Below are 22,357 nucleotides of genomic sequence, written 5' to 3'. Positions count from 1 at the left end.
TCCGGGGAGTCTCGCGCGGCGAGAGCCACCTGAGAGGGAGCGGCCCGCGGAAGACAATAACGCAGAACCGCTTCCGAGTTTTTCCTTTGCGAGCGACCTCTTATCTAGACAGTGGGGTCACGACATTCACACCCCCGGCCCCTATACAGTGCCGGATTATAAGCTCGTGCGAGGCCTGTAGCTCATGTTATAAAGGGGCCCCTACATTTAAATAAAACACACAAATATTGAAACGCAAAAATACTCTTTGGTTCTTTCGGTAAAGTCACGTGATTTTACCGAAAGAACCAAAGAGTATGGATTCCTGCAGTCACGAAATCTTCAAATCAAGATTAAAACACGTCGATGTTTAACTTGCACAGTAAAGTAATTGTACTCTTTCATTTGCTATGCAGCCGGATAATACGACAAATCGCTAACTTTAGACACGTACTCGTTCATAAAAGTCGAAGGCGGTATAGTACTATAGTAATAGAGCAAGTGCAGAATCGCTGAACCGGAATTGATAGCTTGAAAGCATTTAGCGCCTGGGCCCTTGAACGGGGCCCGTAGCTACTACTACATATGTAGTGTAGTAACATGTGTAGTAGCTACTACTACATATGTAGTGTAGTAACATGTGTAGTAGCTACTACTACATATGTAGTGTAGTAACATGTGTAGTAGCTACTACTACATATGTAGTGTAGTAACATGTGTAGTAGCTACTACTACATATGTAGTGTAGTAGTAACATGTGTAGTAGCTACTACATGTGTAGCTACTTTCGCTACGAGGATAATCCGGCACTGCCCCTAAATTGAAAACTCATTTTATTTCGAACCCCTTTTTGCCTTCGGTTTGATGTCGTTCCGCCGAACGCCGCCTCCAATTCGCACGGTTTGCTACGCGCGGCGCGATAGAAGTCCAATGTACGCACGTAGCAGACAAGGCACCATTCGCGAAAACAAACAAACAACATCCACGGCGTAGAACGTCAACCGGTCGCAACACATTGAGCGCACGGCCACGGAATGAACACGTTTCACTTGCGGCAAATCACCAGACGGAGCGAGCGCGGTGTCTACGCGCGGGTGGGAAGGGGAATCATTGGGGGCATTGGGGTGCGGCACCACCATCGCCGCCGCCGCCACCACGGACAAGAGCGCTGACACACTTCGGCCGGCTTATTCAAGGCAAGCCCGTAAGGCAATTTATGCGTCTGTCACGAGAAGGATTAAAGGGAAGATTAAGGGCGGCGATAGGCGGGCGACGGCCTGCAAGAGCGGGCGGGATCCGAGTCCGCCGTTACGTCCGCGGAGGGTTCGTGGTTTCGAGATTTTCCCCGTCGGCTTAGGCCACAGGAATAAACTACGCGCCCGCCTGCTTCACAGTTGACGTGAATTAAAATCGTCGCGATGGTTATTTTTTTTTGGGGGGGGGGGGGGGGGTGAGAAAGAGGATGAGACGAGAGAGTTGTGAGAGAGTTGTGAGAGAGAGGAGGAGACGAGAGAGTTGTGAGAGAGTTGTGAGAGAGAGGAGGAGACGAGAGAGTTGTGAGAGAGAGGAGGAGACGAGAGAGTTGTGAGAGAGTTGTGAGCCACGTGGGATGGCATCACGCGACCACGTGTGCCTTATTTGACAAAATGCATCCGATTTTTCTGACCCGATGGAGATCACACGCAAAGCAACCGTTACCACTCACTGCGAAATCTTGGCAGTCATGAGGCTCAGTGACTACTGTTCCTGGGTAAACAAGTGTTATCATACGAATGAAATCATGATGGTGACGGTATGTGCGTGTACTTTCTCTGGGCAGCCTACGTACCTGCCATGAAAAGTGGATCTATGTCCCTACCCCAATCCTGGCCAGCTGACTCAACGACTCAACAAACGAACACTGACCACCGCTGTCTCGATGCCAGTGTCGAGGCCTGCCAGCCACGGTGACAGGGCTTCGGGGGAGAGGTCACCACAGCAGCAATAGCAACAGAAGTAACAGCAGCAGAGGCAGGAGCAACAGCAGCACTAGGAACAGCAGCAAGAGCAATAGCAGCAGAAGCAACAGCAGCAGAGGCAACAGTGAGTGCGGTGCGAGGGAAGAAGCAGACAGGGAGAGGAGAAGTGCTGTGACCTGCAGTGTAGTGAGTGGGTGGGTGAGTGAGTGGATGAGTGGGTGGGTGAGTGGGTGAGTGAGTGAGTGAGTGGATGAGTGGGTGGGTGAGTGGGTGAGTGGATGAGTGGGTGGGTGAGTGGATGAGTGGGTGGGTGAGTGGGTGAGTGGATGAGTGAGTGGGTGAGTGAGTGGATGAGTGGGTGAGTGGGTGAGTGAGTGAGTGTATGAGTGGGTGGGTGAATGGGTGAGTGAGTCGATGAGTGGGTGGGTGAGTGGGTGAGTGAGTGAGTGAGTGGATGAGTGGGTGGGTGAGTGAGTGGATGAGTGGGTGGGTGAGTGGATGAGTGGGTGGGTGAGTGGGTGAGTGAGTGGATGAGTGGGTGGGTGAGTGGGTGAGTGAGTGGATGAGTGGGTGGGTGAGTGGGTGAGTGAGTGGATGAGTGGGTGGGTGAGTGGGTGGATGAGTGGGTGGGTGAGTGGGTGAGTGGATGAGTGGCTGGGTGAGTGAATGGGTAGGTAATATATGTATGTTATACGGGGGAGGGGTATGGCTATACGGGAGGTTTATTTGTCTTGTGTGTGTATGTGTGTGAATGCGTATGTGAGTGTATATTCGATAGTGTTGAATGGATGTGTACTTGCGAGTGAGTGCGTGCACGCGTGTGTGTGCATTAGTGCAGGGAGCGGTGGCGCAGCGGTTAGCGCGCAGCATGTATGCAATACGTTGGAACTTCTTTCGCACCGTACGTAACCAACCGTGCTAATCGGAAGTGCGGGGGGAAGGTACGTGGGTGGGTGAGTGAATGAATCGAGTGGATGAGTTGTTGTAACCTGCAGTGTGGTGGTGGTGGATGAGACGAAACGGCCCGTGCCTGGTACCGACCGAGCCCTCAGCACGGGTGACGGAGGAATAAATGAGGGGGGGGGGGGTGGGGGGGTGAAGGGGGGTACAGTAACCATGGTAACGGTGGTAGTAGTAGAAGTAGCGACAGAAGAGTGACACGGAGGAGGCGATGGCATCGATCGGGTCGTCACAAATGAACGCTCCATGCATCGCCGCTCGACGAAAGACGTCGAGACGACGCCACCGTGTTGCCGGCTCTCGGGGAAAGCTCGCAGGGGGCCAGCGATGCCTCCGGCACCGATCCTCTGCGAGGCCCTCTGTGGCCTTTCGCGCCCTCCACCAACGCGGGCCCGGAAGACGCCGAATCGCCGGTTGCGGTCGGGGCTTGGTTGCGAAACGAATAGGCACGCTCACAGCTCACAGCAGCAGCAGCAGTTTACAGCAGCCAGCAGTAGGAGTAGCAGCAGCAACGTCAGCAGTAGTAGCAGCAGCAGCAGCAGTAGTAGCATCAGCGGCAATAGAAGCAGCAGCAGTAGAAGCATCAGCAGCAGTAGAAGCATCAGCAGCAGTAGAAGCAGCAGTGGTAATAGCAGCAGCAGCAGCAGAAGGAGCAGTAAGTAGCAGCAGCAGCAGGGGTCACGGGTCACTGTTCATTCCGGAGTCGTTTCCAGCTGGGGTTAAACCCCCACGCGTCCACTGAGCCTCAAACGAGTACCGGGTGCGGTGTGTAGTAAACATCGCCACTGGAGAGACAAAGGCGGCCGGGTGTGGTGCTGGCCACCTCCTTCGTGTGCCGTGCCGGCCTTTATAGGTATAACTCGCTAACAGCACTTGCCCCACAAAGTCTGTTAATGCTATGGGGGGGGAGATATTGGTCATTGCTGTGTGGTAAATAATACAAAGCGAGAGAGTGGTTTATTTTTATATTTTTTCCAACGTGGTCATGAGGACCCCCAATGAATCACCGTCGCCTCTCGTCCCCCCCCCCCACCCCATCTCGACCATTGCGATGTTTTTACGGAGTTGACCCGCGAGGCATGCTGACTGCTGATGCTACTGCTGCTGATGATCATGTTGTGTGGTGGTGGTGGTGCATTGTAAGATGTCCACATAAGCTCTAATTTTAGTCTAAACGGAGGGAAGCTACACGAACTCTGAAGCCCTCTCGTTATGGAAATCCAGACTTTGACATTCAAAGCCTGAACATCAAAATCAGAATATTTATTTATACTGGAGGAATCCGATGAGCTATGAAGCTCTTTTTTCACAGACGTCCAGAAGTTTTCACAGATATTGCTGCCGCTATCATAAGTAAGAAGTTAACGTGGAAGAGTAGGCCAAATACAACACTAGAGTTCGCTCCAGTGAGGAGAAGTCTCTTCTGTTTGCAGTTGGCCTAAGCAAGCTATTGCAGGGCTGCGCCTTTAACGGTCTTCATTATTTATTTATGTATCGCCCGACTGCGCGAGTCAACAACGAGTCGAGTGCGACCGTTGCCGATGTCTCAATGCTGGGCCAAGCCGCGCGTTCCGGCTGAGATGCTGTCAGTCGTGCTGGGTGGTTCTGGGTGGTAGTGGTGGTGAGTGGTGGTGAGTGGTGGTGGGTAGATGGTGGTGAGTGGGTGGTGAGTGGTGGTCAGTCGTGGTGGGTGGGTGGTGGTGAGTGGTGGTGGGTGGGTGGGTGGTGGTGGGTAATGGTGAGTCGTGGTGGGTGGTGGTGTGTCGGTGGTGGCGATGGTGGGTGAGTGGTGTTGAGTTGGTGGGTGGGTGGTGGTGAGATATGAACACGTGTACGGGTGCGTGTGCATTCTCAATTATATATCTACACGTACACTTGCAGGAATTAATATACACGTAGTGCACTCACGTACTCTCAAAAACACACCCACAGACATTAATACGCACGTGCATTTTAATTTACATACATAAACACACATCCCCCGTATAGCATTCGTAGACTGTTGGGGCAAGTGTTGTTATCGAGCACCTATTGAGGCTGGCACGGCACACAAGGGGGTGGTGTGGGCAGCATCACGCCCGACCGCCTTTGTCTCCCTACTGGCGATGTTTTTACGCACCGCACCAGGTACTCATTTGAGGCTAAGTTGACCTAGAGGAGGCCCTGTAGGACTGCTTCAGCTTATTGTCACCGGTGTTGCCGAGATATGAAAATGGTGGCCGTGAGCGGAAATCGCACCCGAGTCGCCAGGTTCGTAGCACGGTTGGTTACGTACGGTGCGAAAGAAGTCCCAAAATATTACATACACGCGGCGCGCTCACCGCTGCGCCACCGCTCCCTGCACGAATGCACACACGCGCGCGTACGTGCACTCACTCGCTCGCAAATACACATCCATTCAAACACTATCGAATATACACTCACGTACGCATTCACACACGAGACAAATATTCCCCCGTGTAGCCTTCTCCAGACCGTTGGGCCAAGTGCTGAGCACACACACACAAAGATCCCTCGTATAGCCTTAACAGACTGTTGGGGCAAGTGCTGTTAGCGAGCACCTATGAAGTCCGGCACGGCACACGCGGGGGTGGGTGGCCAACACCACGGCCCGGCCGCCTTTGTCTCCCTAGTGGCAATGTTTACACACCGCACCGGGTACTCATTTGAGGCTGAGTCGACCTAGGGGAGGCCCAGAACCGGTTCAGATAATCGTCACCGGTGTCGGCCGTGAGCGAGAATCGAACCCGGGTAGCCAGGTTCGTAGCGCAGCGCGCTAATCGCGACACCACCGCTCTGTATCCACACACGCGCGCGTGTTCATACACACGTTCCCCACACAACAACAACCGCCATTCGCCACTAAGTGGCGGTGACGTCACCACGACGCTTGTGCCAGGCCATGTGCACATTGAGGCCACGTGAAGTGTCGAACGCCCGCTGGCAGGAGGTCACGGGGCAGACCCAAGTGCCACGGGTCTACTTACTAAGATGACTGAGATGACTGGCTGATGCACCACCTGTGTCCCCTATTGTGCCAATCTGCTGTGCTTTAGCCACCCGGCGCTCTGCTCGTTGTTGTGAGCGTCGCTCCTCCGCCCTCCGTTGTTGGAGGGCGACTGCCTCCAACTGCCCAGTAGCGTCCTTCACGAGCCTCCTCCACAGAGGCCGATCTTGACACCGCTGGTACCAGTCATCGGCAAGTCCACTCAGCTCCAAGTCCTCCTGTACCACATCACTCCATCTCTTCTCTAGCCCGTGGCACGCCGGTTTAGCCCCCTCGATCCGGCCGAACAAAAGCATGTTTATACACACGTTCCCCACGCACACACAAAGACGCACGCACACACACCAACATGCGATAACATACGGATCGTCCACGCGAACAAATAAATACAAAGGCAAAGATACGCCAGTATAGCCCACCAAGACTGTTGGAGCAAGTTCCGTCAACACAGTTGCTGGTCACACACACACACACTGACACACCCAGGCACATGCGCACGGACACACTGGCAGCTGTTGCTACCATCAGCTCTAAAGTTTGGGTTCAGGAGGTAGGGTTAGGGTCAGGAGAGTGACGTCATTGAGTAAACACGGCTACTGATAATGAACGTTTAAGTGACACAAAGATGCCCCGTGTAGCCTTAGCAGACTGTTGGGGCAAGTGCTGTTAGCGAGCGCTTTTTGAAGGTCGGCACGGCAAACGAAGGGGGGGGGTAGCCAGCACCACGCCCGGCCGCCTTTGTCTCCCCAGTGACGATGTTTACACATCGCACCAGGCCATCAATTGAGGCTGAGTCGACATAGGGGAGGCCCAGAACCGGTGCAGACAATCGTCTCTGGTGTTTGGCCGTGAGCGGGGAATCGAACTTGGGTGGCCGGGTTCACAGCGCAGCGTAGCGCTAACCGCTACACACGCGCGCGTGTTCATTCTACACACGGCTCGTCATCAAATCGCCACGAATATTTTAGCCGTGGGGCCGCGAATCGAACCCGGCTCGGTTGGCTCAAAGCTAGCAGCAGCCGCGCGTTCCGGCCGAAGCACAACAGTAGCAACAACAACAACCACATTCGAAACCTGCAGCTCACTGCAAGGGCAACCTGCAGGGCACATCGGCCTCGCCCTTTGCACCGAGCCCCCCCCCCCACCGATCGAGCCGTTAAAAATCAAACACGTGCCGACCACGTGCCGGCGTCGTCCGTCAGGCAAAACCTCGCCGGACAGGCCGCTGCCACGCGGGCCCCAAGCGCCGAGCCAATGGGGTGCGAGCATGGCCGGTTGAACGTTCCACGTTCTCGTCACGTGACCACAAACGATCTCGAGGACTCATTTGGAACGTGATTGTATCGATGGCGTCGCTGTCAACCCGTACCGTTTGACCGCCGTATTCTTTGTACAGCGAAATTGAGTTTTCAGGTTCATACGGCGTACATCCGTTTCAATACGGGCAAAAAGAAATAAATATGTTTTTTTTGTCTAATTGTTTGTGTTTCTCCCTTGTGATGGGACTCTGTAGGAGATCAGTGCCCTACCTTATTACAGACCAATTCTGACCTTATTGGTCACCCCGTGCCCCTTATAAATCTCAACTTTCATCCTACAAAGTCCCATCACAAGGGAGAAATACAAACAGATAGACACCACATTTTTGTTTTTGCCCGTATCGAAACGGCTGCACGCCGTATGGACTTGAAAAATCTATTTCCCTGTACAAGAATACGGGGTAAACAGTGTGGGTTGACAGCTCTGTGTTATTGATTGTGCACCACTGCCAACACAGTAAGCAGCAGCATCGCCACCAGATCCTTTGTCTAGTAACGAAGTCAGCTTGGTCTTGGTCTTTTGGTAAAGTCACGTAGATAGGTTCAAAGAAAATAACAAAACATAAAGAAATACACAAGCGTTCGTCATCATGATGACGAACACTTGTGTTGCGATCGAAACGTCGTAGCTTTTTAAAATTATGTTTTCTTATTTTCTTTTAACCTATCTGCATGGCTTTACCGATAGACCCAAAGAATATGAATCCCTGCAGTCACGAAAGCTTTAGGTCAGGATTGAAGTCAGCTTGGTCTGGCTCCTGAATGGTCACATGACGAGTTCCAGTCCTTACTACGCTCCAATAACGGAAGTTCCTCCTCCACCACCACCACCACCACCGTCGTCTTAACGAGCCGCATAATAAAGCATAATGCATTTTTAAATGTGTTTGTCGTTCATGTTTAGTTAATTAACAATAGTGAATTGCTCATAACTTCCTCGATTTTGCACTCCTGTCGTTAATTTGTTCTCTTTGCTGTTGCAACTCGCTGACCCGCCCACGCTGGACATCTGTGGAAAAAAAGAGCTTCATAGCTCATCGGATTCCTCCTGCCGTCAAAATCAAGATTCTGATGATTCTGAGTGTTTTGTTGGTGACTGGGCCGAGACCACGTGGACTCGCTAGACGCGAGAACCCCGTTTAATCGCAGCTCATCGGACTCAGCCTGCAGCCTAAATCAAGACTCTCATTCTGATCACCATCATCAGCAGCAGCAGCAGTTGCATCTTGATCAGCAGCATTGCCGTGATAATCACTTCAAATTGTTATCGTCCGCACATCCGATTAGCACGGTTGGTTAGGTATGGTGTGAAAGAAGTTCAACATACATACACACGTCAGCAGCATCATCATCAACAGCGGCACCGATATCATTGTCAGCACCTCCAACAAAGACCATCAGTCATCAACAGCACCACCTGATATCATTATCAGCACCCACAACAAAGACCATCAATCATCAACAGCACCACCTGATATCATTATCAGCACCCACAACAAAGATCGGCATCATCAGCAACAGCGTCTTCATCATCAGCGACTCCAGCATCGTCAACAATCGCAGCAGGAACAGCAGCAGCTCAACCACTCATCATCATCATCATCAATTCTCTGATGAGTAACGAGTGACTGACGTTTGGCGAGGTGGTAGTTGGATCCGTGGCCGGCTGCACGTCGCCTCGGGCGCAGGAACGGGCTGGCTTCTAGTTTATTAATATCATTACGGGCCATAGGAACGCACGACACGCGCTCTGTACTCTTTAATTACACCACGCGTCATTTGTGTTACATCACCTGCGCCAGCACGCTGCCGAGCAGCGTGGTTGAAGTATGGTGAAACACTCGCCACTCAACGGAGACAGCTCACGATGACCCATGAGCTGATGATGCGGTCTGATGTTTCTGCTCCTGATGACGATGGGTGATAGGAGTTCTACTGATGATGATGATGATGAGGACTTCTGTAAAAAATAGCTTCACAGGTCATCGGATTCCTCCAGTATAAATGCATATTCTGATTCCGTTAATTATGGTGCTGTTGTTGCTGCTGCTGTTGACGATGGCAGGGCCGTTGCGTCCTCCGTGCCTAACTATTTTCCACGACATCATCTCTCTGGCCCCTCTATGTGTGTGCAATGAAGGGACATAGCCCGAAACGTTGCCCGTTTCTATACATTTCATATAAAGGCCGCACTGTAGTTGACACGGAACCTGTTAAGTTATCTGGAATCGTCTCATATCGCTGTCTTCTGCCCTCCATAAAACGCGTATTGTTTTGTGTTAGATTGTGTAAATATAAGTGCGTCATATTCTTGGTTCTTTCGGTAAAGTCACGTAGAAGGGAAACAATAAAATAATAAAAATATAAACAATTAAATTCTCACGACGTTTCGACTGCAACACAAGCAATCATCATCAGGTGTGAAAACCACAGCAAGAAAATTTGAAAAAAGTGGCGTTTTTTTAACGTTAGCACCACGGAGAGCGATTTGACAGTTTGTTCAGATGGACAAGTCCATCTATGTTCGGAAAAGAGGAGGGGGGAGATGAAAATTAAGGATGCGGTCTGTAAGCCATCGTAAGCGTGAACAATCAATTTGGACCTGAAATGATTGCTAAGCCAGAATCCATCTTCTCGGTTGAAATTGTCTCTGTGTTTGTATATGTGGATAGCCTCATGAACGAATCTCTCATGGTAGCCAAATGGCTTGCAAAGAACCTCTGTCTTGGAGAAGTCAATGTCATGTGAGCCTACTGAATTATAACAGTGATCTGCCACGGCCGAAGTGTTGGTCCTACCGTGTATTAGGTCTGCTTTGTGTTCACGAATGTGGTCCGAGACATGTCATTTGGTTTCTCCAATGTAACTACTACCACAGAGGCAACTTAGTTTGTAGACGCCAGGGTACTGTATGTCCGGAATCACATTTTTTGCAGACGGAACCAGATCACGGATTTTGTGTAATGTGTTGAATCGCACCTGGATCTTGTGTTTATTCAAGATTTTGGAGATTTTTTTTGTGATCCCCGCAATGTAGGGTAAAGTGATGGTTTTGAAAGGCTCCTCAAGAGGGTCTTTCTTCATGGTTGGAGTGATAGCTTTGCGGATTGTGTAGTCGGAGTAATCATTAGCCTTAAGAGCTTGGTGTACGTGCTTGAGTTCACTGGCTATGTGTTCCTGGTCGGATATGCATTGGGCTCTATGGTGCAGAGTCTTGATGAGGGAATTCTTCTGGGATGGATGGATGGATCATTAAAAATAACCGCCACTTTTTTCAAATTTTCTTGCTGTGTTTTTCACACCTGATGATGATTGCTTGTGTTGCAGTCGAAACGTCGTGATAATTTTATTGTTTTATATTTGTATTATTTTATTGTTTCCCTTCTACGTGACTTTACCGAAAGAACCAAGAATATTAATCCCTGCAGTCACGAAGGCTTTAAATCAAAATATAAGTGTGTCGTTAAACCTGCCACCATCCGACACAGACAATTAGTAAGGTTTGTCACGTGAACAGAACGTGGCAATTCGTCACTAGTACAGCAACACCGGTTGTGTGTTGGAGAGCAAATCCACAACAATCCACAACGCGAAAGCCGACGTGTTAAACTTCCTACCCTCCCGCTCGACTCGACCACGTCTCAACTTCGCTTCCAACGTCCCACCTCCCCACCGAGCCCGGGGTCTTTCCTCCTGCCTCCCCCAACCGCTCTGCTCCACCCCACGTCTCCTCTCCGCTCACTCAACATCTCCCTCCCTCCGTCACACCTCAGATATCCACTCCCCACCCATCACGACGACTCCGACATCCCATTCTTTCCTCCTGACCCAGATCTCCCGCATTCTCTCTACTCCTCTCCGTCCCGCGTCTCTTCTCCACCCTCTTGCGATCTCCACCCCTCCCCCACTGCCCTACCCCCCTGTCTGCTCCCAGACCTCCCATCTCCCATCCCCTCCAGCCGACGTCTCCCCCTCTATTCTCCTCTCTTCTCTCCCTGCGCTCCCCCCCGCCCCTCTCCAGGTCTCCCTCCTTTTTTTTCCTCCTCATCCCTCCCCTCCCTGTTCGACCAGATCACCCTCCCCCTCCGCCCGGTCTCGTAAACAACTTTCTCGACCGCAAGCATTTGCCAACTCCTTCCCACTCCTTCCCACTCCCTCTCTCTGTGTTCCTCTCTCCATCTCTCCCCTCTCTCTGTGTTAGTCTCTCCATCTCTCCCCTCTTTCTGTGTTCCTCTCTCCGTCTCTCCCTTCTCTCTGTGTTCCTCTCTCCGTCTCTCCCCTCTTTCTGTGTTAGCCTCTCCGTCTCTCCCCTCTCTCTGTGTTAGTCTCTCCATCTCTCCCCTCTTTCTGTGTTCCTCTCTCCGTCTCTCCCCTCTCTCTGTGTTAGCCTCTCCGTCTCTCCCCTCTCTCTGTGTTAGTCTCTCCCTCTCTCTGTGTTAGTCTCTCCATCTCTCCCCTCTCTCTGTGTTAGTCTCTCGGTCTCTCCCCTCTCTCTGTGTTAGTCTCTCCGTCTCTCCCCTCTCTCTGTGTTAGTCTCTCCGTCTCTCCCCTCTCTCTGTGTTAGTCTCTCCCTCTCTCCCCTCTCTCTGTGTTAGTTTCTCCATCTATCCCCTCTCTCTGTGTTAGTATCTCCGTCTCTCGCCTCTCTATCTGTGTTAGTCTCTCCATCTCTCCCCTCTCTCTGTGTTAGCCTCTCCGTCTCTCCCCTCTCTCTGTGTTAGTCTCTCCCTCTCTCCCCTCTCTCTGTGTTAGTCTCTCCGTCTCTCCCCTCTCTCTGTGTTAGTCTCTCCCTCTCTCCCCTCTCTCTGTGTTAGTCTCTCCATCTATCCCCTCTCTCTGTGTTAGTATCTCCGTCTCTCGCCTCTCTATCTGTGTTAGTCTCTCCATCTCTCCCCTCTCTCTGTGTTAGCCTCTCCGTCTCTCCCCTCTCTCTGTGTTAGTATCTCCATCTCTCCCCTCTCTCTGTGTTAGTCTCTCCCTCTCTCCCCTCTCTCTGTGTTAGTCTCTCCATCTCTCCCCTCTCGCTGTAGCTACTCTCTCTGTTACTCTCTCCCTCTATGTTACAATCTCTGCTACTCTATCACATCTCTCTCTCTGTTACTCTCTCCAGCTCTATCATACCTCTGTGTTACTCCCGTTACAATTTCCAGTTCTCCCCTCTCTCCGTTACTCTCTCTCTGCTACTTTCTCTGTTACTCTCTCCAGCTCTCCCCTCTGTTTTTCTCTCTCCAGCCCCCCCCCCCCCGCCCTCCTCTATATTGTCTTAATGTCAGCCCTTTCGTCAAATCCACCGCTGGATAAAGGCCTCCCCACATCGTGTCGGTTCAAGGGGGTTGTTTTTTTTCCTTCTTCTAACCATACTTCACCGCGCTGGTCAATTAGTGCGGATTGGCGACGAGGGATGGAGGTGAGCAGGGAGTTAGTGGTCGACAGGAGCCGTTCAAACATCGCTGGCCACTGACGTGAGCCGTGGCTGGGAACACGAAACGCACTCCGTCCGGCTCGTAGCGCAGTGTGAACGCATCATCGCCCCATCTCCCTTCTCGCTCTCTCTGTCGCCTCTCTCCGTTATCCCACAATCGTATCTCCAGATCCTCTCTTGAACAAGACAATGACAACCACCGATTCAAAAGATCAACAACCACAGCCGCACAGCCACCACCCGCTCACCCCCACCGCCACTGACCCCCACCACCCACCCACCCCCACTACCAACTCACCCCCACCACCCACTCACCCCCACCACCAACTCACCACCACCCACCCACCCCCACCATCCACACCCCCACCACCCACCCACAGCCACCACCAACTAACCCCCACCACCCACCCCCACTACCAACTCACCCCCACCACCCACTCACCCCCACCACCAACTCACCACCACCCACCCACACCCACCATCCACACCCCCACCACCCACCCACAGCCACCACCCACTCACCCCCACCACCCACCCCCACCACCCACCCACCCCCACCACCCACTCACCCCCACCACCCACTCCCACCACCCACCCCCACCACCCACTCCCACCACCCACCATCCACACCCCCACCACCAACTCACCCCCCACCACCAACTCACCCCCACCATCCACCCCCACCATCCACACCCCCACCACCCACCCACCCCCACCACCCATTCACCCCCCTCCCCACCATCCACCCACCCCCCACACACCCCCAATGACCACCACACCCAAGTTCGCGTCTCAACCCAGGTCACGTAAACAATCTCCACTGCATCAATTGAAAGCGAACAGAGACAAAGGCGGCCGGGTGGGTGAGGGGAGGGGTGAGTGGGGAGGAGGGGGGTGGAGGAGGAGGGGGGAGGAGGGGATGGAGGGGGAGAGGGATGGCGTCACAATCGTAATCGGTATCATTAAAATCGTAAACAGCAGCCAATAACCACAGTGATTACAACAGATACAACAACCAATGCATGCATCGTTGCAACAACCACTACAGCAACCACCAATAACAACCACTACTACTACAACAACAACAACAAAACCGCCAACGCAATACAACCACCACAACAGTAGGCAATACAATGCAATGACAACAACAGTACAATGTTTATCCCAGCCACAAACAACAAACTGATACACCCACAAACACCTTTACTACAAAGACAGAGATCTCCCTGTAGCCTTAACAGACTTTTGGGACAAGTGCTGTTAGCGAGCACCTATGAAGGCCGGCACGGCACACGAGGGGGTGGGTGGCCAGCACCACGCCCGGCCGCCTTTGTCTCCCCAGTGACGATGTTTACACACCGCACCAGGCCACTCATTCGACCTCGGGGAGGCCCAGAACCGGTTCAGATTATTAATCGTCACAGGCGTTGGCCGTGAGCGGGAATCGAACTCGGATAGCCGGGTTCGCAGCGCAGCGCGAACCGCTACACTTCCACCACAGCTCCTCCTCACAATCCCATCTCGAGGCTCGTCACGTACTCTGCCGAGTCCGTGTGCTTTTAGTAACGTTGTGCAAATACAAATGTAGCCCATCAGCAATAATAAAGTAACGTGTGTGCGTGTTCCCCACGCGGTGTGTGTGGTGGTGTGGTGATGGCACACCGATGGTTTGTGAGTGCATTGCACGGTGTGCACGTGTGTGTGTGTGCACATATGTGTGCACACGCCTTTGTGTGCATGCAAGTGTGTAAGCGGCTCGCTGATAGCACTTGCCCCAACAGTATGTTTGGGCTATACGGACCACTTTGTCTTTGTGCAGGCGAGTGTGTAAGTGCGTGTGCACATGGTGAGTGTGTATGTGTGTGCGTGTGCACGTGTGTGTAAGTGCCTTAGATGCAATTTCGCTGCTGTGCACTAATGAGCTGTGCGTGTGTCAATGTGCACGCATATGTAGTGTGCATACTCCGGCTTGCGTGCACAGAGCTTGGCATACACGCGTCCCGTGCATTGTGAATGCGCGTGTGCAGTATATGTGCACATGCGCAGGCGTGTGTCTGCACTGCGTTAAGAATTATATTCGCGCACGCACAGAGACACACGGACGCGCAGACACACAGAGGAGAAACAGACGGCACACGGATATGAGCACTGGGACTCACGTTCGCCTTGATTGCCGGGTCACGGCGCCGGCTTGAGACGGGGACTACCCACTCAGCTCCTCGCTCCAAGCTGCACAGCAGTCCCTGCGAGGGGACTAGCGCTCTTAAAGGCGGACAAGCCTCCCCACCCTCTCTCTCTCCTCCCTCTCCCTTCCTGTCTGTCCGTGTTGTGTCACTCTCCCTCCCCTCCCTCTCTCGCCAAAGCCCTGACTGTAATTTACTGGCTCCGGCTTTAAAGCGAGCTGAACTCCATCACTCCAAACTCTCCCATCACTCAATGCACTCTCTTCCATCACTCTCATATCTCGCAAAACTCCCTCCCTTCCCATCACTCCATGTATTCCATAACTCTCATCCCCCCTCCATCACTCCCTCCCATTACTCTCTCCCTCTCTCACATCACTGCCTCCCATCACTTCGACCTTCTCCCATCAAACTCTACCATCACTTGTATCACTCCTTCGTTCACGCCCTCCATCACATTCCATCCTGCACATCCATCCCATCACTCACCCCACCCATCACTCCCACCACTCGCCACACCCATCCCTCCCATCACCCTGATCTCTTCAACCAATCAACATCTCCGTGTCACCTCCTATTCCTCTTCACAGCCAGACGCGCTGCCATCCATTCACACTCACGTCATGCCAGATCGGAGGATTTACCTCGACACCATCACCAACTCTGTGCCCATTCTGAAACTAGAGGTCACCACGATTCTGAAAATATTCACGTGAAGTCAATCATCATGCGGTCGATAAACAAAGCAACTATCCGCAATCGTTGTATCTCGGATGCTTTAAAAAAATGTCATACTCTTTGGTTCTTTCGGTAAAGTTACGTAGGTAGAAATTAATAGATCACGACGTTTCGATCGCAACACAAGCGACCGTCATCAGGTGAGACAATCACAGCAGAGTAACTGCGAGAGCTGCCGTGTCACGCCTGCTGAAGCAGTTTTCCCTGCTGTGGTTGTCCCACCTGATGACGGTCGCTTGTGTTGCGATCGAAACGTCGTGATCTATTATGTTTTCTACCTACGTGACTTTACCGAAAGAACCAAAGAGTATGGATTCCTGCAGTCACGAAAGCTTCAAATCCAGATTTTAAAAAAAAATTCGTCCGGCCAGAGGAATGTGGAATTACCACCACTGGTGGAATGAGCACCACCCCATGGCTGGTTTCGGGAAGATAACTCTTTGAGCGCTTTTCTAGTCCTTTATTTAACCACGTAAGCCTCGGCGAGTCCCAAAACGTTTTATTTCCAAGAGGGTGCTGCCACACTGGGATGTTTGACTCTTCAGAGTCCGGGAGGGGGCAACCCGCGAACATGGATAACCCCCCCCCCCCCCCCCCAGCACGCTCGATACGAGGGGTCACCGTTGTAGAGCGATTTGCCGATTCCCCACTCACTGCCATCACTCCCTCCATCCCTCCCGCCATCCCTCCCATCCCACCCTCTCCTCCTCCCCACCCCCTACCCGACCATTCTTTCACTCGCTCCGACCACTCCACCATCACTCTCTTTCATCCCTCCCATCACTCCAACCCACCACTCTACCATCACTCCCTCCTTCTCCATCACCCCCTTACCTCCCATCACTCCATACCTCCCATTACTGACTGCCCTGGTCCCACCAATCCCTCACTCCAAAATTCCCTCCCTCTCCTTCATTCTCTCTCAACCTCCCATCACGACCCCTCCCTTAACTCTCCCTTCCATCCCCCTCGCCCCCATCCCAGCTACCACACTCCCTTACACTGGTGCGATGTTGCGGTTGGATTTTGTTGATATTGCTGGGCCCTGCACGCGCGTTCTCTCTCAGCTTAGTCACCTCTCTCATCCTCGCATCTCATTTCAAATCCCCCTCTCACACCCCCCCCCTGTCCACAACCCCCTCCACCCCTCCGCCCCCCCGCGGGCGAGGGTGCGTACGTGAGCGGCAACGCGTCCACACGGAGAGCCGCCAGATTCGGGCAGGGGGTAGGGGGGGAGGTGGTGATGGTGATTTTGGTGATGTTCATGGTGATGTGGTGGTGACGGGTCATCGTCGTCATCATCACCATCACCCTCGCCATCATCATCATCATCATCACTCCGCTCACTCCTTTCCCATCACTTTTTGCATAAATAATTCTCCGCGATCGGGAAGCTTCGTCACATTATTTGAGCACATGATCCGCTCCAATCATCCCAACTCCCATCCCTCGCATCACTCCCATCACACACTCCCTTCACTCTCTGCCATCACCACCACCACCATCATTGTTATGGTCCTTATGATAATCGTTATGCGTTAATGACCGTGGTGATGCTAAGTATGGTAATGGTGGGAATGTTAATGACCGTGGTGGTGATGCTGATGATTATGGTGATGTTGGGAGTTTTTATTTAAAGCTTTCGTGACTGCAGTAATTCATATTCTTAGCTCTTTCGGTAAAGTCACGTTGAAGGAAAACATTAAAATAATAAAATATATATGTTTTATATATTGTTTTATATATATTATTATTTTATTGTTTCCCTTCAACGTGACTTTACCGAAAGAGCTAAGAATATGATGTTGGGAGTGTTAATGATGGGGATAGTGGATGGTGGCAGTGATAATGGTGATGATTGGGAGATGATGCTGATTATGATGATGGTGATGATAGTTACGGTGATGATGTTGATGTTCGTGATGATGATAGTGATGGGAGGATGATAAATAAATATCAGTTGTGCTGTCTGATATGTGCATAACATTTGTACGTGTCCGAGTGTGAGAATGCGCCTGTGTATGAGACTAAATTTTGCAAACATTATAACATGGAAGACTAAGGTGGCCTTGCGTGGCGCTGACCACACCACTCCCTCGAGCGCTCTTGCCACCTCAAGAGGTGCTCGCTAACAGTCCTTTCACCCAACAGTCTATGTAGGCTGCCAGAATGAGAATCATTGTCTGTGTGTGCGCGCGCGCGTGTGTGTGGGGAGCGGTAGTGTAGTGGTTAGCGCTACGCTGCGCTATGAACACGGTTGACCCGAGTTTGATTCCCGCTCACGACCAAACACCGGTGACGATTAGTTGAACCGGTCCTGGGCCTTCCCCGGGTCGACTCAGTCTCAAATGAGTAACTGGTGCGGTGTCTAAACATCGCCATTGGGGAGACAAATGCGGCCGGACGTGGTGATGACCACCCACCCCCTCGTGTGCCGTGCAGGCCTTCATAGGTGCTCGCTCACAGCAGTTGCCTCAACAGTCTACTAAGGCTTTTGGGGTGGGGGGGTCTTTGTCTTTGTGCGTATATCGGAATGTATCTGTAGATTCAATTACGCAACCCTTGCCCTCAATGCATGGGGAGCGGTGGCGCAGTAGTTAGCGCACTACGCTACTGACCCGGGCATCCCGGTTCAATACCCAGTAACGGATGACATCGGTGGCACGGGATATCTGACCCGGTCTTACTAGGCACACTGTCACCGTATTCTCCGCGATTATGAGACGTGCCGGTAAGTAAGACGCACTCAAACTGCGTGCCCGGTATCGATTAAGTTGTGCAACTCTGGTTTCGCAAACACACACACACAAAGTACCGAATTATAAGACGCGCCTCCAACTTTTACTTTAAAATTCAAGGGAGATTGTGGTGGGGGCAGTGCGTCAGTGCGTCTTATAATCGGGAGAACACGATATTTCGACTTGAATATCGGCGGCCACTGGGGAGACAAAGGCGGCCGGGCGCGCGGGGCTGTTACTGGTCTTTGCCACCCCAACGTGCAAGCCAATCCTATCCCGTAATAGGCGCTCGCTATCACCGGTTTATAGGAGACGTAACGTACGCGCCTTTTGAAGTTTTTGGTCTTTGTTGTGTTTGGGTGTGGATGGTTGACGGTGATGAGTGGGGGGAGGGTGTTGGGGGGAGGTGCGGGGGGGGGGATGGTGGGGGAGGGGTGGTGGGGGGGTAGGGAGGGAAGGAGTGGTGGTGGTGGGGGGGTGGGGAGGGATGGTGGGGGAGGGGATGTTTTTTTGCGTTCACAAATCGAGTCATGTTTGACGCATTTTGTTGGTGATGGGGGTAAGGATCGGGGGTGGTGGTGGTTGGTGGGTGAGGGGGGGCTAAGTGGGTTATGGGGTGGGGGAGGGGTGGTGGTGGCGGCGAGCAACGTGAGTGATGATGGTGGGTTTGGGGTGAGGGGTGAAGAGGGTGAGTGGGTTTGGGGTTTGAGGGGTTCGCCCCCACTTTCAGAGACCGGTCTGAACCAGACTGAACTAAACTTGTCTCAAGGGGGAATGCTGATGCAGGGGATATTACAACAGCAAAATGGTTCGTATTGAAATTAAAACAAAACCACGTAATTGGTAATTGTATTACACTAAGCTACATAGAATGCATGCATACACACGTGGGCTTGAAGACGCCTTCATCCAGCAGTGGATTGACCATGGCTGACGTTAGCCGGTGGGCTGTAATCTTACACTTCAGTTTCTAATATCCGGCCTTGGTGCAAATGGTCAGCGCACCCACCGCGACTTGCAATCCAGAGGTCGCCCCTCCGATTCGATCTCCAGACGCGGCAGTCTACTATGTCCACTCGGTCTGACCAGGTGTGAAGGAGTAATAGGCCAAATACTCTTTGAAGTCGATGCCGCTTTCCCGCCAGCAACATTGTTGTTGTTGTTGCAGGGCTGCGTCTATACCGACACCTCTTGGTGCGTTACACGCACGGTGGAAATTACACTTTAGGCCACGGGAGGAGGAAACACGTGCTCGAGAGAGAAGTGACAGCCAGACTTCACTCCTTGTTCACATCCGGAGCTTACGGGGAAAACAATAGTGCTTCATAATAATACTATATAATAATTAATTACTTGCTGCGCTGGGTAATATTATTATGTGGGTAGGGGTAGAGGCGCAGGGCTGCAATGTCTCGCTCACGCCACTGCTAGCAGAATGCGCGCTGCACTGAGAGATGCGTTAGAGAGAGAGAGATCCCCCTCCACCTGGAGGGGCGCCATCGTGACTAGGAGATGTTATCTCCCTCGCCTGGTATACAGGATGTCGTGGGTTGGATCCCGACCTTGACGCCTGCTGCTGTATATTTGGAGTTTTCATGTCTCTCTCTCTCTCCCCGTGATCGCGTGGACATTGTCTCCGGGTCCTCCGATTTTGTCCCCCCACATTTAGAATCAACGTTCCTTTACAGTATTTGGCTGCTATACATTTCCACGTGATTAGCCACTTCGTTGAGCTATCATTTGTGATAGCCAGGTCGCTGAAAAAAATTACTATGCAGTTCAGTGGGCCTGACCTGGTAAAATAAAAAAAAAATTATAATAATAAAATAGGTTTTTAAAATCTTAATTCCATTATCGGTGGTGGTGATGATGAGAGTTGGGCTTTGTGTGCGGGAGGAGATAGCCGGAGAACGCTGGAAAAAAACCCAGCACCGCGCTGATGTGTACGAGGAGCAGGAGGGGGGGGGGGACACTCAAAGCTCCACACAGATAGATGAAACGATCCATTGCTGTACAGCACGCGCAGCTTCAAAGCCGTGTTCATGCCCAATGTGTCGAGCGTCCATTGCGTTTGTACCATGGGAGCGCCGTGGTTTCACGAGCCTCGTGGAGCCCTCTGCTGGTAGGAGGGTGGAAGTTGTAGAGCGGCAGTGCAGCCGGGCTCGCGCGCTGCTGCTTCAGTTTCATTGGTTATGGTACCAGCTGTACTACCCGGCTTCGCCCGGGACTTGGATTCACCACACCCGGCCGCCTTTGTCTCCCCAGTGGCGATGTTCACACACCACAACAGTTACTCGTTTGAGGCTGAGTCGACCTAGGGGAGGCCCAGGACCGGTTAAAATAATCGTCACCGGTGGTGGCCGTGAGCGGGAATCGAACTCGGGTCGCCGGGTTCGTAGCGCAGCGCGCTAATCGCTACGCAGCCCCCCCCCTACATACAGGATAAAGACAAAATCCCCCGTGTAGCCTGTAGGGGGCAAGTGCTGTTAGCGAGGACCTATGAAGGCCGGCATGGCACACGAGGGGGTGAGTGGCCAGCAGCATGCCCGGCCGCCTTTGTCTCCCCAGTGGCGATGTTGACACACCACAGCAGTTACTCTTTTGAGGCTGAGTCAACCTAGGGGGAGGCCCAGGACCGGTGAAAATAATCGTCACTGGTGTTGGCCGTGAGCGGGAATCGAACTCGTTCGTAGCGCAGCGCGCTAACCGCTACACTACAATGCGTTACGCTTCCACGTGCGAGGGTCACGTGACAGATTTGACGTCACAGCTCACTTGCCGTGCAAAAAATAAATGCATTATTGAGCTCCCCCCTCTAAAAAAAGTGTATTTTGTATAATTGTTGCATGGTGTACAGTCTGGAAAGTACCCACATGGCAAATTTCAGGTTTGTTGCATGTCGGGAAGTAACCTAAACATTTTGAACAGACACACAGGGGAGTGAGGGGGCCGTGATGGCGTAGAGGATGCCGTGATACACTCACTCATCTTACACTCACTCACTCATATCATACACTGACTCACTCATATCATACACTGACTCACTCATATCATACACTGACTCACTCATATCATACACTGACTCACTCACACATCTTACACTGACTCACTCATCATACGCTGACTCACTCACACATCATACACTCACTCACACTACCACTGACTCACACATCATACACAGGGAGTGTCATGCTGCCAGCTATGGCTGCAAGTTTGGTCCTACATGTTATGTATATCGTTTATTGTTAAATTTGAACCACAGTTCCTATGATTACTGTTGTTACATTGTTTTTATAGCTTTATTTTGGTGATTTCGAAAACATATGGTTAAGCCATGTTTGTTGCGGAAGTGTGGAGTTGGCCTGATAACTTTAATCTAAATTGTCTTATGATTGTTATTGTTTGACTTGCATCACACTGGGATTTTTGCACACAGCGTTGTCATACGGTGTTTTTTTTGGAAGATTTGCTGGTTTATCCAGGATGTTTCTGGTGCGCGTCGTCGTCGCTTTAAGATGTTTCTCTGTTCATATTTTGTTTGTTGCGGTTGCACCCGACTTAAGAGCCGCATGGCTCACAGGGCTATAACCTAATAAATGAAACTTGAAAAACTTGAAAAAACATATTCACAAATTTCCCTTTTATATATATGGAGATAACCCTGTGAGCCATGCGGCTCTTGACTCGGGTGCAACCGCAACAAAGCAAAACTATGAACAAAAAACGTCTTAAAGTGACTACGCGCAACAGAAAAATCCTGGAAAAAACAGCAAAAGTCTTCCAGAAAAAAACACCGCATTTTAACGCTGTGCGCAAAAATCCCATCGGGATGCAAGTCAAACAAGCTTCGAACCCGGCGCCCCGAGTTCGATACCCACTCGCGGCCAACCATCATACACCAGTGACGATTTATTTGAACCGGTCCTGGGTCTTTTACCATAGATCGACCGCAAATGTGTGAGCATCGCCACCTGGGAGACACAGGCGGCCGGGCGTGGTGCTGACCACCCAACCCCTCGTGTCCCGTTGCTCGCTACCGGCACTTGTCTCAAA

At 51.8% G+C, this 22,357-nt stretch overlaps 1 protein-coding gene across 1 annotated transcript in view; it reads right to left on the bottom strand.

The window, feature by feature from the left end:
* LOC116947291 (atypical kinase COQ8B, mitochondrial-like) overlaps positions 1 to 15,303 on the bottom strand; it is a 52,315-nt gene extending 37,012 nt beyond the window's left edge. The window contains exon 1 of the mRNA XM_076070506.1: positions 14,805 to 15,303. The gene's annotated coding sequence lies outside the window, so the exon portion shown is untranslated. The remainder of the gene's footprint in view (positions 1 to 14,804) is intronic.
* Between the last annotated feature and the right edge of the window lie 7,054 nt (positions 15,304 to 22,357).

This window comes from Petromyzon marinus, chromosome 29, assembly GCF_048934315.1.
Source record: "Petromyzon marinus isolate PM22_M1 ecotype Great Lakes invasive population chromosome 29, UKy_Petmar_22M1.pri1.0, whole genome shotgun sequence".
Taxonomy (NCBI): domain Eukaryota; kingdom Metazoa; phylum Chordata; class Hyperoartia; order Petromyzontiformes; family Petromyzontidae; genus Petromyzon; species Petromyzon marinus.
The sequence above is the reverse complement of the archived record's forward strand: the minus strand, read 5'-3'. Positions and strand labels throughout refer to the sequence as shown.